Genomic DNA, 13201 nt, shown 5'->3' with positions numbered 1-13201 from the left:
AGTCTTTGGTTGGCTCTACCCACAATATTATATGTGTGATCATTCCAGTTTAGGTTATTTGTAATTTTAATCCGTAAGTATTTGGCTGATTTTAGAGCATTAAGATTTGTGTGACTTATAGGGTAATCGAAATTTAGTGGGTTTCTTTTAGTACTCCACACTTCTCTTTATTCAGCGTCAATTACCACTTTTCGCACCATCCAGGTACCTGAGCTAAATCATTTTGCAATTATTTTTGGTGATCTGTTGACTTTGCAGGACGGTAAATGACAGCGTTATCTGTTAACAGTCTAATATGGTTACTCAGACTGTCTACTACGTCGTTAATATAGGTCACGAACAATACGGGGCGGTAACAGTTCCCTGAGGAACGGCGGATATTACTTCTGTTTTACTCGATGACTTTCCGTCTGTTACTACGAAGAGTGACCTTTCTGTCAGGAAATAACAAAGCCAGTCACGCAACTGAGGCCATATTCCACAGGCACGCAGTTTGATTAGAAGACGCTTGTGAGGAATGCTGTGGTGGACATAGTCCCCAAGGGCAGATACATACTTAGGTCGATCCATTGTACCTTCCAGAATGACGAGATGATCCAGAGAGTGGCACGAAAAGATTCCTCGGATCATAACGCTCCCTTCCACCGATTTCTACCAGATATATTAATACCTTCAGCCGCTGACGGGCGTTGATGTATATCAACGGGGACAGGCGAAAATTTGTGCCCCGACCGGGACTCGAATCCGGGATCTCCTGCTGTAGATTCAAATGGCCATCTATCCGATGGAGCACGCAACTTGATTCCTGTGAAAGGGTCACCTGTCACCACTAAGTGAATGTGCAATTGCCGTACTGCCGTGCAAATTCCAACCTTCGTCGGTGATGAACAGAAGTCAGCGTGGGTGCATGAACGAGGCCTCTGCTTTGGAAGTCCATACGCAGCAACGTTGGCTGATCGGTCGTTGAGGAGACACTGTTGATAGCCCCTTGGTTCACCTTGGTGGAAAGTTGCTCAGTCCGCCCACAGTTGTCTCTGCTTCCATCGTTCACCCCTGTCATCTATGGTCCGTGTTGCACCATATTCGCCTCGGTGCCTGTTTCCGATAGCGCCGTTTTGCTACGTGCAGTATTCTTTGAACGGGGCATGCTACCAGTTTATAGATTTAACCGCTCAATAAATGCTTCCAACCTTAACCTGAAAGCCAATGGTCACATCTTTTGGACATCAGATGAACCGCACGCTTTATGAACCGTCCGCTTCTAGTGCTGCCACCTGCTGTATGAGAGTGGTTAGGCACAGTGACGTCGAGCATGGGTGGTGGTCGCATTAATGTGATTGGACCGCGTATAATGACCGTCGGATACTTTACAATGAAACAGCGACATGTTATTTTTTTATTTTTTCCGTAATTAGTCATCACTGGAGCCTCTCCATGCTCGTCCTCAATAGTGTGTGTGTGTGTGTGTGTGTGTGTGTGTGTGTGTGTGTCTCCTGTATAGCATAAGAAGTAACACAGGCACTGATGGCATTGCTGCTCACAATAAGTTGGCTAGTACCAAACATCATTTTTTTTTTTAAAGAAGAACTTTCCCGTAACCCGGCCGAGAAAGAAAGAAGCGAAGGAGTAACACGTCGTTAAAAACCTTTGATTCACTTAGTCCAGATGTTAGTACCCGATGAGGGATCTATGCTAGAGCACGGTGAAGACTTCATCGGCAGTGAAGGTGAAGAGCTGGTAAATGAAACAACACTGCTTTCATGTGTAGTATAGACGCGATGGGACGAAGGCTCTTAACAGCTGCACTGAAGGCTGTCCCTGTGGAGGGAGGAATCCTCTAGAGAAAAGTCCTCCGGGTCAGGGGTTCTGCTACAGGCCAGCTCTCAGTCTGCGCGAAAGAGTTATTATTACGTATCCCAGAAAGTAAAACGAAACTGTGAGATCTCACGGAATACGGCAATGGCTTCATGAAAGAACTATTCAAACTGGAACATGGAACATTCCAACACTGAGGAATTAATTGGAAGATTAGAATTATATATTAATACCTTCAGCCGCTGACGGGCGTTGATGTATATCAACGGGGACAGGCGAAAATTTGTGCCCCGACCGGGACTCGAACCCGGGATCTCCTGCTTACATGGCAAACCCTCTATACGTCTGAGCCGCCGGGGGCACAGAGGATAGCGCGACTGCAGGGACTATCTCGCGCACGCCTCCCGCGAGACCCACATTCTCACATTATATGTCCACACACTAAAATCGTAGTGTCCCCACCCAACACACTGTGTTATACCAGAAGATTCCATGTTAGCGTCATTTGACATTACCAGTCTTTATTCTAACATACCGCTTGACGAGACTTTGGATATCACTCTCAACAAATTTTTGAAACGCAAAAAATTAAGTATCGGCGAAGCGTATGAGCTCACTCGCCTCATCCTTTCCTTCAGCTGTTTTGTGTTCTATGTTAAGTTTTATCATCGAAAGGATGTCACGTATTCTAGGTGAAATTTTTATTAACGACCTAGAGAACATATCGATACGAACAGGCCTCGGAAGGCCCAGAGGTAGCGACCGACCGCCGTGTCATCCTCAGTCGTTAGGCGTCACTGGATGCGAATATGTTGGGGCATGTGGTCAGCACACCACTCTTCCGGCCGCTGTCTTTTTCCGTGATAAGAGCAGGTACTTCTCAGTCAAGATACTCGTCAATAGGCCTCACAAGGACTGAATGCACACCACTCACTAACAGCGTTCGGCACCACCCGAGCGGTGACCCATCCAGGTGCTAGCCAAGCCCGTCAGCGCTTAATTCGCTGCTCTGACGGGAACCAGGTGTTACCACTGCGGCAATGCCACTGGCAACTTAGGGAACATCCTCTTCATAAATTACTTGCCAATCACAGATGAAATGGTTATTTATCGCAGATACGTACACAAGTGATTGTGTTCCGTGGTAATGAACAGACTATTTTGAATTTTGCAGAAGATTTGAAACAAGAGCATCCTAAAAGATATTTCACTGTTGAATTAGAGAACAATGAGCGTCTCGGTTTTCCAGATCTTATGGTAACGAGAGAGGGTTAGATAGCTAACGTAAATCAACAGTTAGTAACATTATTCTCCGTAATGACTCCGATCGTCCACTAGCACACAAGCGTCAGTGTTTTCAATCAGAGAATAACACATTACTCCAATTGGATCTCAGCACTGAATGTCTGAACACGGAAATTGACATTATCATGCAGGTAGGTCCACCAATGGTTACTAAAATCCTTTTATCAGTGCCATTACGGAAAAAAGTCTTCGGTAAGAGAGATCTTCAATGTAATCTGGCCCAAGAAAAATCACGTTATGCTTTTCTCTCTTACTCAAAACCATATAGTAAGGCTTGAGCCTGCTTTTAGGAAAGCAAAATTGCAGATCAGTTATCGTATGCGAAAAAAAAGGGTGTTTCGGTATCAAGTTCTGATGGTCACAATCCTGATAAGGGCACAGGCGTCTACAAAATTAAATATGGTTCCTGAGCTTCAATTTTCATGGATCAAACTAAAAGCAATTTTATCACTAGGTTTCGTGAACACGATTATAAAAATAATGCTCCAGTTGTTGCTACTTATGGCAGGAGGGGCACCACAGAATGTATGTACTCCATGTTGAGCCACATGGACGTCAGCTGGATGCATTAGAGGAATTAGAAGTCTTTATATACCAATGTTGTTATGGCCTTCAGTCCTGAGACTGGTTTGATGCAGCTCTCCATGCTACTCTATCCTGTGCAAGTTTCTTCATCTCCCAGTACCTACTGCAACCTACATCCTTCTGAATCTGCTTTGTGTATTCATCTCTTGATCTCCCTCTACGATTTTTACCCTCCACGCTGTCCTCCAAAGCTAAATTTGTGGTCCCTTTATGCCTCAAAACATGTCCTACCAACCGATCCCTTCTTTTTGTCAAGTTGTGCCGCAAACTCCTCTTCTCCCCAATTCTATTCAATACCTCCTCATTAGTTATGTGATCTACCCATCTAATCTTCAGCATTCTTCTGTAGCACCACATTTCGAAAGCTTCTATTCTCTTCTTGTCCAAACTATTTATCGTCCATGTTTCACTTCCATAAATGGCTACACACCATACAAATACTTTCAGAAACGACTTCCTGACACTAAAATCTATACTCGATGTTAAAAAATTTCTCTTCTTCAGAAACGCTTTCCTTGCCATTGCCAGTCTACATTTTATATCCTCTCTACTTCTACCATCATCAGTTATATTTTACTCCCTACATACCAAAACTCCTTTACTACTTTAAGTGTCTCATTTCCTAATCTAATTCCCTCAGCATCACCCGACTTGATTCGACTACATTCCATTAGCCTTGTTTTGCTTTTGTTGATGTTCATTTTATATACTCCTTTCAAGACACTGTCCATTCCGTTCAACTGCTCTTCCTAGTCCTTTTTTGTCTCTGACAGAATTACAATGTCATCGGCGAACCTCAAAGTTTTTATTTCTTATCCATGGATTTTAATACCTACTCCAAATTTTTCTTTTGTTTCCTTTACTGCTTGCTCAATATACAGATTGAATAACATCTGGGAGAGGCTACAACCCTGTCTCACTCCCTTCCCAACCACTGATTCCCTCGACTCTTATAATTACCATCTGGTTTCTGTACTTTCTGTACAAATTGTAAATAGCCTTTCGCTCCCTGTATTTTACCCCTGCCACCTTCAGAATTTGAATGAGAGTATTCCAGTTAACATTGTCAAAAGCTTTCTCTAAGTCTACAAATGCTAGAAACGTAGGCTTGCCTTTTCTTAATCTTTGTTCTAAGATAAGTCGTAAGGTTAGTATTGCCTCACGTGTTCCAACATTTCTACGGAATCCAAACTGATCTTCCCCGAGGTCCGCTTCTACCAGTTTTTCCATTTGTCTGTAAAGAATTCGCGTTAGAATTTTGCAGCTGTGACTTATTAAACTGATAGTTCGGTAATTTTCACATCTGTCAACACCTGCTTTGTTTGGGATTGGAATTATTATATTCTTCTTGAAGTCCGAGGGTATCTCGCCTGTTTCATACATCTTGCTCACCAGATGGTAGAGTTTTGTCATGACTGGCTCTCCCAAGGCCGTCAGTAGTTCTAATGGAATGTTGTCTACTCCCGTGGTCTTGTTTCGACTCAGGTCTTTCAGTGCTCTGTCAAACACTCCACGCAGTATCTTATCTCCCATTTCGTCTTCATCTACATCCTCTTCCATTTCCATAATATTGTCCTCAAGATCATCGCCCTTGTATAAACCCTCTATATAATCCTTTAACCTTTCTGCCTTCCCTTCTTTGCTTACAACTGGGTTTCCATCTGAGCTCTTGATATTCATACAAGTGGTTCTCTTCTCTCCAATAGTCTCTTTAATTTTCCTGTAGGCGGTATCTATCTTACCCGTAGTGAGATAAGCCTCTACATCCCTACATTTGTCCTCTAGCCATCTCTGCTTAGCCATTTTGCACTTCCTGTCGGTCTCATTTTTGAGACGTTTGTATTCCTTTTTGCCTGCTTCATTTACTGCATTTCAATAGCGCAGTCTATCTTTAATTCCGAACGAACAGCTGTCTTCTAGACGCAAGTTGTTCCTTAAAATATTCGGTGAAATACTGGGCTTGTAATTACAGGGATTTCCGAATGTATTATCCCTTTTTTTATACCTTTACCTCCATTCATCTGTTAAAAAGAGTTGTTTCCTTTGCGTCCCTATGGTCTTCCATTATTACAGTATGTATTTTATCTTCCAACGACTATCACTTGCATGGTATTCCTCACCTAATCTTGCGACGATTTCAGTCTTTGCCCTAACTTACGATTGTCATTATTTCTATTATACTGTTGGTTTTTAAATTGTTTTCCTCCGCTTGTTTCATTTACGTAATTTTCTATGATGCTTTTAATTTTAGTAACTGTTCTGGAATTTTTATCCTATTTACCTGTCAGATTTCATAAATGTCTTTTTGTAGATAGCATTTTTATACATCTGTAAAATTCTATTCTCCGTTCATTTTATTATTCATAATTTGGTTAATGTTTAGTTTTGGGTAATTCGTTTCTTATGAGAAATGATTCTGTTTTTATCGCTACGTGGCGTTACTTTCGTATTCATCACCACCTTCTGCTGACTTAAATTGTCTTCATAGTAATTGCGTTGTAGCTAGTCAATAAGTCTGCCGTGACAGCTTTGTTTGTTACAGATTGTCTTTATATACATGATCACCGAGATGTTCATGGTGTGTATTACATATGTTTAATTTTGACGGTATTTGTTCTTTTATACTCTTGCATTTTCTTGGTATAGTAATATTTTCTAATTTGCTACGTACTTCTGCTTTGTAGACCATCGGTCGACGGGTTCTAACCTAAACGCGTCAAATAAAGTCATTAGTTTATCAGCTGGTGGCGTCTCGTTTAGTATGCAATACAGCAAGTGTGCAGTACTACTGATCTGCTATATGGCCGTATTCTTCCTGCTTGAATATATGGTACAGTTGCAAGAAACATTCGGGATATACTATACCATCACTCGAAGCGAAATCCAAAATGCCCCAGGAAACGTGTGCATAAGGCCCAAATACAACATCAAGCAGGCTAACTGGGAAGAACTAGGAGGGGTTTTCCAGTGTCCGAGATGTCCATCGGTGTGTGATAATGTAGATGTAGGAGAGATCATTCTAGAGGAATACTTTGTATCTGGACTGAGGCACTGCATAAATTAAGATATGAAAGAAGAAGAGCCAAGAAGTTATACAAGAGTAGCATGACCGAAGGAGAGTCAGAAGGCTGCAGAAATACAATATGTCAAACAATGTATTAATGAAAAGTTACGGAAAACGAAAGTGGAACGAAGGACGCAACTCGTGTAAGCTAAATTAGGAACCGATCCCTGGCGAATGCCATATAAAGTAGTCTTCGAGAAAATACTATAATCAACAGTGTTATTCACGGTCAGAAGGAATGAAGGGACGGTAACGGAATGTTGGGAACAGTCAGCTGCCCCGCTAATGGAAACACTACGTCCTGACGACGGAGAAGACGGCGGGGCATATGATTAGCTTAGGTTAGAAGTAATGTTATGCGAAGGCTATAAAAACAACAAAATCGTGTACCTAAATTACGCAAATAATTTCAAAACTGAAATATGGAAAACATCTCCAGCACCGCCTGCTATCCCTGCCGAAGTAATACAAGCCGTATGTGACCAGTCCCCCCCCCCCATGAACCATGGACCTTGCCGTTGGTGGGGAGGCTTGCGTGCCTCAGCGATACAGATAGCCGTACCGTAGTTGCAACCACAACGGAGGGGTATCTGTTGAGAGGCCAGACAAACGTGTGGTTCCTGAAGAGGGGCAGCAGCCTTTTCAGTAGTTGCAAGGGCAACAGTCTGGATGATTGACTGATCTGGCCTTTTAACAGTAACCAAAACGGCCTTGCTGTGCTGGTACTGCGAACAGCTGAAAGCAAGGGGAAACTACGGCCGTAATTTTTCCCGAGGGCATGCAGCTTTACTGTATGATTAAATGATGATGGCGTCCTCTTGGGTAAATTATTACGGAGGTAAAATAGTCCCCCATTCGTATCTCCGGGCGGGGATTACTCAAGAGGATGTCGTTATCAGGAGAAAGAAAACTGGCGTTCTACGGATCGGAGCGTGGAATGTCAGATCACTTAATCGGGCAGGTAGGTTAGAAAATTTAAAAAGGGAAATGGATAGGTTACAGTTAGATATAGTGGGAATTAGTGAAGTTCGGTGGCAGGAGGAACAAGACTTCTGGTCAGGTGACTACAGGGTTATAAACACAAAATCAAATAGGGGTAATGCAGGAGTAGGTTCAATAATGAGTAGGAAAATAGGAATGAGGGTAAGCTACTACAAACAGCATTGTGAACGCATTATTGTGGCCAAGATAGATACGAAGCCCACACCTACTACAGCAGTACAAGTTTATATGCCAACTAGCTCTGCAGATGACGAAGAAGTTGAAGAAATGTATGATGAAATAAAAGAAATTATTCAGATAGTGAAGGGAGACGAAAATTTAATAGTCATGGGTGACTGGAATTCGAGTGTAGGAAAAGGGAGAGAAGGAAACGTAGTAGGTGGATATGGATTGGGGCTAAGAAATGAAAGAGGAAGCCGCCTGATAGAATTTTGCACAGAGCACAACTTAATCATAGCTAACACTTGGTTTAGGAATCATGATAGAAGGTTGTATACATGGAAGAACCCTGGAGATACTAAAAGGTATCAGATAGATTATATAATGGTAAGACAGAGATTTAGGAACCAGGTTTTAAATTGTAAGACATTTCCAGGGGCAGATGTGGACTCTGACCACAATCTATTGGTTATGACCTGTAGATTAAAACTGAAGAAACTGCAAAAAGGTGGGAATTTAAGGAGATGGGACCTGGATAAACTAAAAGAACCAGAGGTTGTACAGAGTTTCAGGGAGAGCATAAGGGAACAATTGACAGGAATGGTGGAAAGAAATAAAGTATAAGAAGAATGGGCAGCTTTGAGGGATGACGTAGCGAAGGCAGCAGAGGATCAAGTAGGTAAAAAGTCGAGGGCTAGTAGAAATCCTTGGGTAACAGAAGAAATACTGAATTTAATTGATGAAAGGAGAAAATATAAAAATGCAGTAAATGAAGCAGGCAAAAAGGAATACAAACGTCTCAAAAATGAGATCGACAGGAAGTGCAAAATGGCTAAGCAGGGATGGCTAGAGGACGAATGTAAGGATGTAGAGGCACATATCACTAGCTGTAAGATAGATACTGCCTACAGGAAAATTAAAGAGGCCTTTGGAGAAAACAGAGCCACTTGTATGAATATCAAGAGCTCAGATGGAAACCTAGTTCTAAGCAAAGAAGGGAAAGCAGAAAGGTGGAAGGAGTATATAGAGGATCTGTACAAGGGCGATGTACTTGAGGACAATATTATGGAAATGGAAGAGGATGTAGATGAAGATGAAATGGGAGATATGATACTGCGTGAAGAGTTTGACAGAGCACTGAAAGACCTGAGTCGAAACAAGACCACGGGAGTAGACAACATTCCATTAGAACTACTGACGGCCTTGGGAGAGCCAGTCATGACAAAACTCTACCATCTGGTGAGCAAGATGTATGAGACAGGCGAAATACCCTCAGACTTCAAGAAGAATATAATAATTCCAATCCCAAACAAAGCAGGTGTTGACAGATGTGAAAATTACCGAACTATCAGTTTAATAAGCCACAGCTGCAAAATACTAACACGAATTCTTTACAGACGAATGGAAAAACTAGTAGAACCCAACCTCGGGGAAGATCAGTTTGGATTTCGTAGAAATACTGGAACACGTGAGGCAATACTGACCTTACGACTTATCTTAGAAGAAAGATTAAGGAAAGGCAAACCTACGTTTCTAGCATTTGTAGACTTAGAGAAAGCTTTTGACAATGTTGACAGGAATACTCTCTTACAAATTCTAAAGGTGGCAGGGGTAAAATACAGGGAGTGAAAGGCTAATTACATTTTGTACAGAAACCAGATAGCAGATATAAGAGTCGAGGGGCATGAAAGGGAAGCAGTGGTTGGGAAAGGAGTGAGACAGGGTTGTAGCCTCTCCCCGATGTTATTCAATCTGTATTTTGAGCAAGCAGTAAAGGAAACAAAAGAAAAACTCGAAGTAGGTGTTAAACTCCATGGAGAAGAAATAAAAACTTTGAGGTTCGCCGATGACATTGTAATTCTGTCAGAGACAGCAAAGGACTTGGAACAGCAGTTGAATGGAATGGTCAGTGTCTTGAGAGGAGTATATAAGATGAACATCAACAAAAGCAAAACGAGGATAATGGAATGTGGTAGAATTAAGTCGGGTGATGCTGAGGGAATTAGATTAGGAAATGAGACACTTAAAGTAGTAAAGGAGTTTTGCTATTTGGGGAGCAAAATAACTGATGATACTCGAAGTAGAGAGGATATGAAATATAAACTGGCAATGGCAAGGAAAGCGTTTCTAAAGAAGAGAAATTTGTTAACATCGAGTATAGGTTTAAGTGTCAGGAAGTCGTTTCTGAATGTATTTGTATGGAGTGTAGCCATGTATGGAAGTGAAACATGGACGATAAATAGTCTGGACAAGAAGAGAACAGAAGCTTTCGAAATGTGGTGCTACAGAAGAATGCTGAAGATTAGATGGGTAGATCACATAACTAATGAGGAGGTATTGAATAGGATTGGGGAGAAGAGAAGTTTGTGGCACAACTTGACAAAAAGAAGGGATCGGTTGGTAGGACATGTTCTGAGGCATCAAGGGATCACCAATTTAGTATTGGAGGGCAGCGTGGAGGGTAAAAATCGTAGAGGGAGGCCAAGAGATGAATAAACTAAGCAGATTCAGAAGGATGTAGGTTGCAGTAGGTACTGGGCGATGAAGAGGCTTGCACAGGATAGAGTAGCATGGAGAGCTGCATCAAACCAGTCTCAGGACTGAAGACCACAACAACAACAACAACAACAACAACAACATGTGACCAGTTGGACAGTTACTTGCGCGAACTGTTCAACTAGTGTATCTTGCAAGGAAGGGTCTCTGCACCGTGCCAAAATGCTGAAATGGTGATAATTAGTAAGGGGCGGCCGCGGTGGCTGTGGGGTTCTAGGCGCCTCAGTCTGGAACCGCGTGACCGCTACGGTCGCAGGCTCGAATCCTGCCTCGGACATGGATGTGTGTGATGTCCATAGGTTAGTTAGGTTTCAGTAGTTCTAAGTTCTGGGGAACTTATTGTGGTGTCACCGCCAGACACCACACTTGCTAGGTGGTAGCTTAAATCGGCCGCGGTCCATTTAGTACATGTCGGACCCGCGTGTCGCCACTGTGTGATCGCAGATCGAGCGCCACCACAAGGCAGGTCTCGAGATACGGAACAGCACTCGCCCCAGTTGTACGACGACTTTGCTAGCGACTACACTGACGAAGCCTTTCTCTCATTTGCCGAGAGACCGTTAGAATAGCCTTCAGCTAAGTCAATGGCTACGACCTAGCAAGGCGCCATTAACCATTTAAGATAGAGTCTCACTTGTATCATCAAGGAATGCCGTATTCAAATGAAGGATTAAAAGTTAAGTATAATAGCAGCTACGTACTTTTCTTGCTACCATTCATTACGTATCCTGTTTCAGACCTCTCTCTAGATTAACGCGTGCCTTTCGGCTACTTCAGTGTGGCGTAGCTGTCTTGTTACGCCACAACAGTTGGCGACGAGGATGGGATAGGGTCTTGTTCTTTCTAATTGCTTACATTTACTTGTGTCATGGCTTCGCCAGATTTACTGTCCGAATTTTATCGGTTGCAGAATCAGCAGACGCAGGCGTTATTGGATGCCCTTGGACAGCTCGTCCAGGGTCAACGTGCACTGCAACACGATGCGGCCGCCGCCGCTTCACCGCTACCCCAGCCACAACATGCAGTTGCACCGCCGTTTCGCAAGTTTGACCCAACCCAAGAGACATGGACTGAGTGGTCACGCCAGTTTGGATTTCATCTCGCCGCCTACAGAATTCAAGGTAACGAGCGGCAGCCTCATTTATTGGCGTGTGTAGGGGTGCAAACGTACCGTGTGATAGTGAAATTGTTTCCCCGACGCGACGTAGCAACTCTGTCCTATGAAGAAATTCTGTCGGCATTGGACGCCTATTTCAAGGAAACAGTTAATGTAGTTGCAAAGAGGTATACTTTCTTTCGCACAAAACGTACGGCCGGTCAGACTAATAGGGAGTGGGTTGCAACATTGCAAGGCCTTACAAGGGATTGTGCTTTTGAGTGTGAATGTGCGCAATGCCTCTTCCATTTCAGCCCCGCTTCATAGCTTACGCCGTAAGGGTGTTCCGTTCGTCTGGACGACGGAATGCGAACGCGCCTTTCGCCAGTTGAAATCGGCGTTGCTTTCTAATACTTGCCTTACGCCATTCGATCCCCAGAAACCCCTTTTGTTGATGGTAGATGCATCGGATTTCGGGATCGGGGCAGTGCTTGCGCACAGAGTTGGCTCGCATGATCGCCCTATTGCCTTTGCGTCCAAATTTCTCTCGTCTGCGCAAAGAAATAATTCGCAGATAGAGAAAGAAGCTTTGGCTCTCGTGTTTGGTGTTACTAAGTTCCATGATTTCTTGTATGGTCGTCATTTTACCATCATCACAGACCACAAACCTTTGACGTCGCTTTTTCATCCGAACAAGCCTGTACCTCCGCGTACAGCGCAGAAATTCATTCGCTGGTCTATTTTCCTCTCGCAGTACCGCTACGATATCTTGTATCGGTCCACTGCTAAGCACGGAAACGCCGATGCGTTGTCCCGTTTGCCTGTTGCTGAGGATACAGCATTAGATTCTTCCGAACTTGCTTGTCTGTTCATTGATTTGGAAACCGATGAAGTGGTCGAATCGTTTCCGATTGATTTTCGTCGTGTAGCTACAGCCACAGCTGCTGACCCCGTCCTTGCTACCGTTTTGCGTTTTGTTGCTACGCAATGGCCTTTGTCAAAGTCTCGGATCGAGGATCCGTTGGTTCGCCGATTTTTTGCTCACAAGGAGAGACTTTTTGTTCGACGTGGTGTTTTGTTGTTGCGTTCTGATAATGATCAGTCCAGAGTCGTGGTCCCACGTTCGTTACAGTCCTCTGTTTTACGGCTTCTTCACCAAGGACATTGGGGTATAGTGCGAACGAAACAACTTGCTCGTCAGCACTGTACTTGGTTCGGAATCGATGCTGCGATTACGAATATGTGTTCTTCTTGCATGGCGTGTGCCGAACAACAATCCGCACCGCCGCGGAAAGTCTTTGCATGGCCAAAAGCCACTTCCCCTTGGCAACGGTTGCACATCGATTTTGCTGGTCCATTCTGGAATGCTCGATGGTTGGTTCTGGTAGATGCCTTCAGTAATTTTCCTTTTGTTGTCCGGATGTCTTCCACGACGTCCTCGGCCACCATCCAAGCGTTGTCTGCTATCTTTTGCATTGAAGGTCTTCCGCACACTATTGTTTCCGACAATGGCCCACAATTCATGTCCACAGAATTTCAGTCATTCTGCCAGGCCAATGGTATTCAACATCTGACATCCGCGCCGTTTTCGCCTCAGTCAAACGGTGCCGCTGAACGAT

Source organism: Schistocerca piceifrons, chromosome 10 (assembly GCF_021461385.2).
Source record: "Schistocerca piceifrons isolate TAMUIC-IGC-003096 chromosome 10, iqSchPice1.1, whole genome shotgun sequence".
NCBI classification, from domain to species: domain Eukaryota; kingdom Metazoa; phylum Arthropoda; class Insecta; order Orthoptera; family Acrididae; genus Schistocerca; species Schistocerca piceifrons.
Note: the sequence above shows the minus strand (reverse complement) of the source record.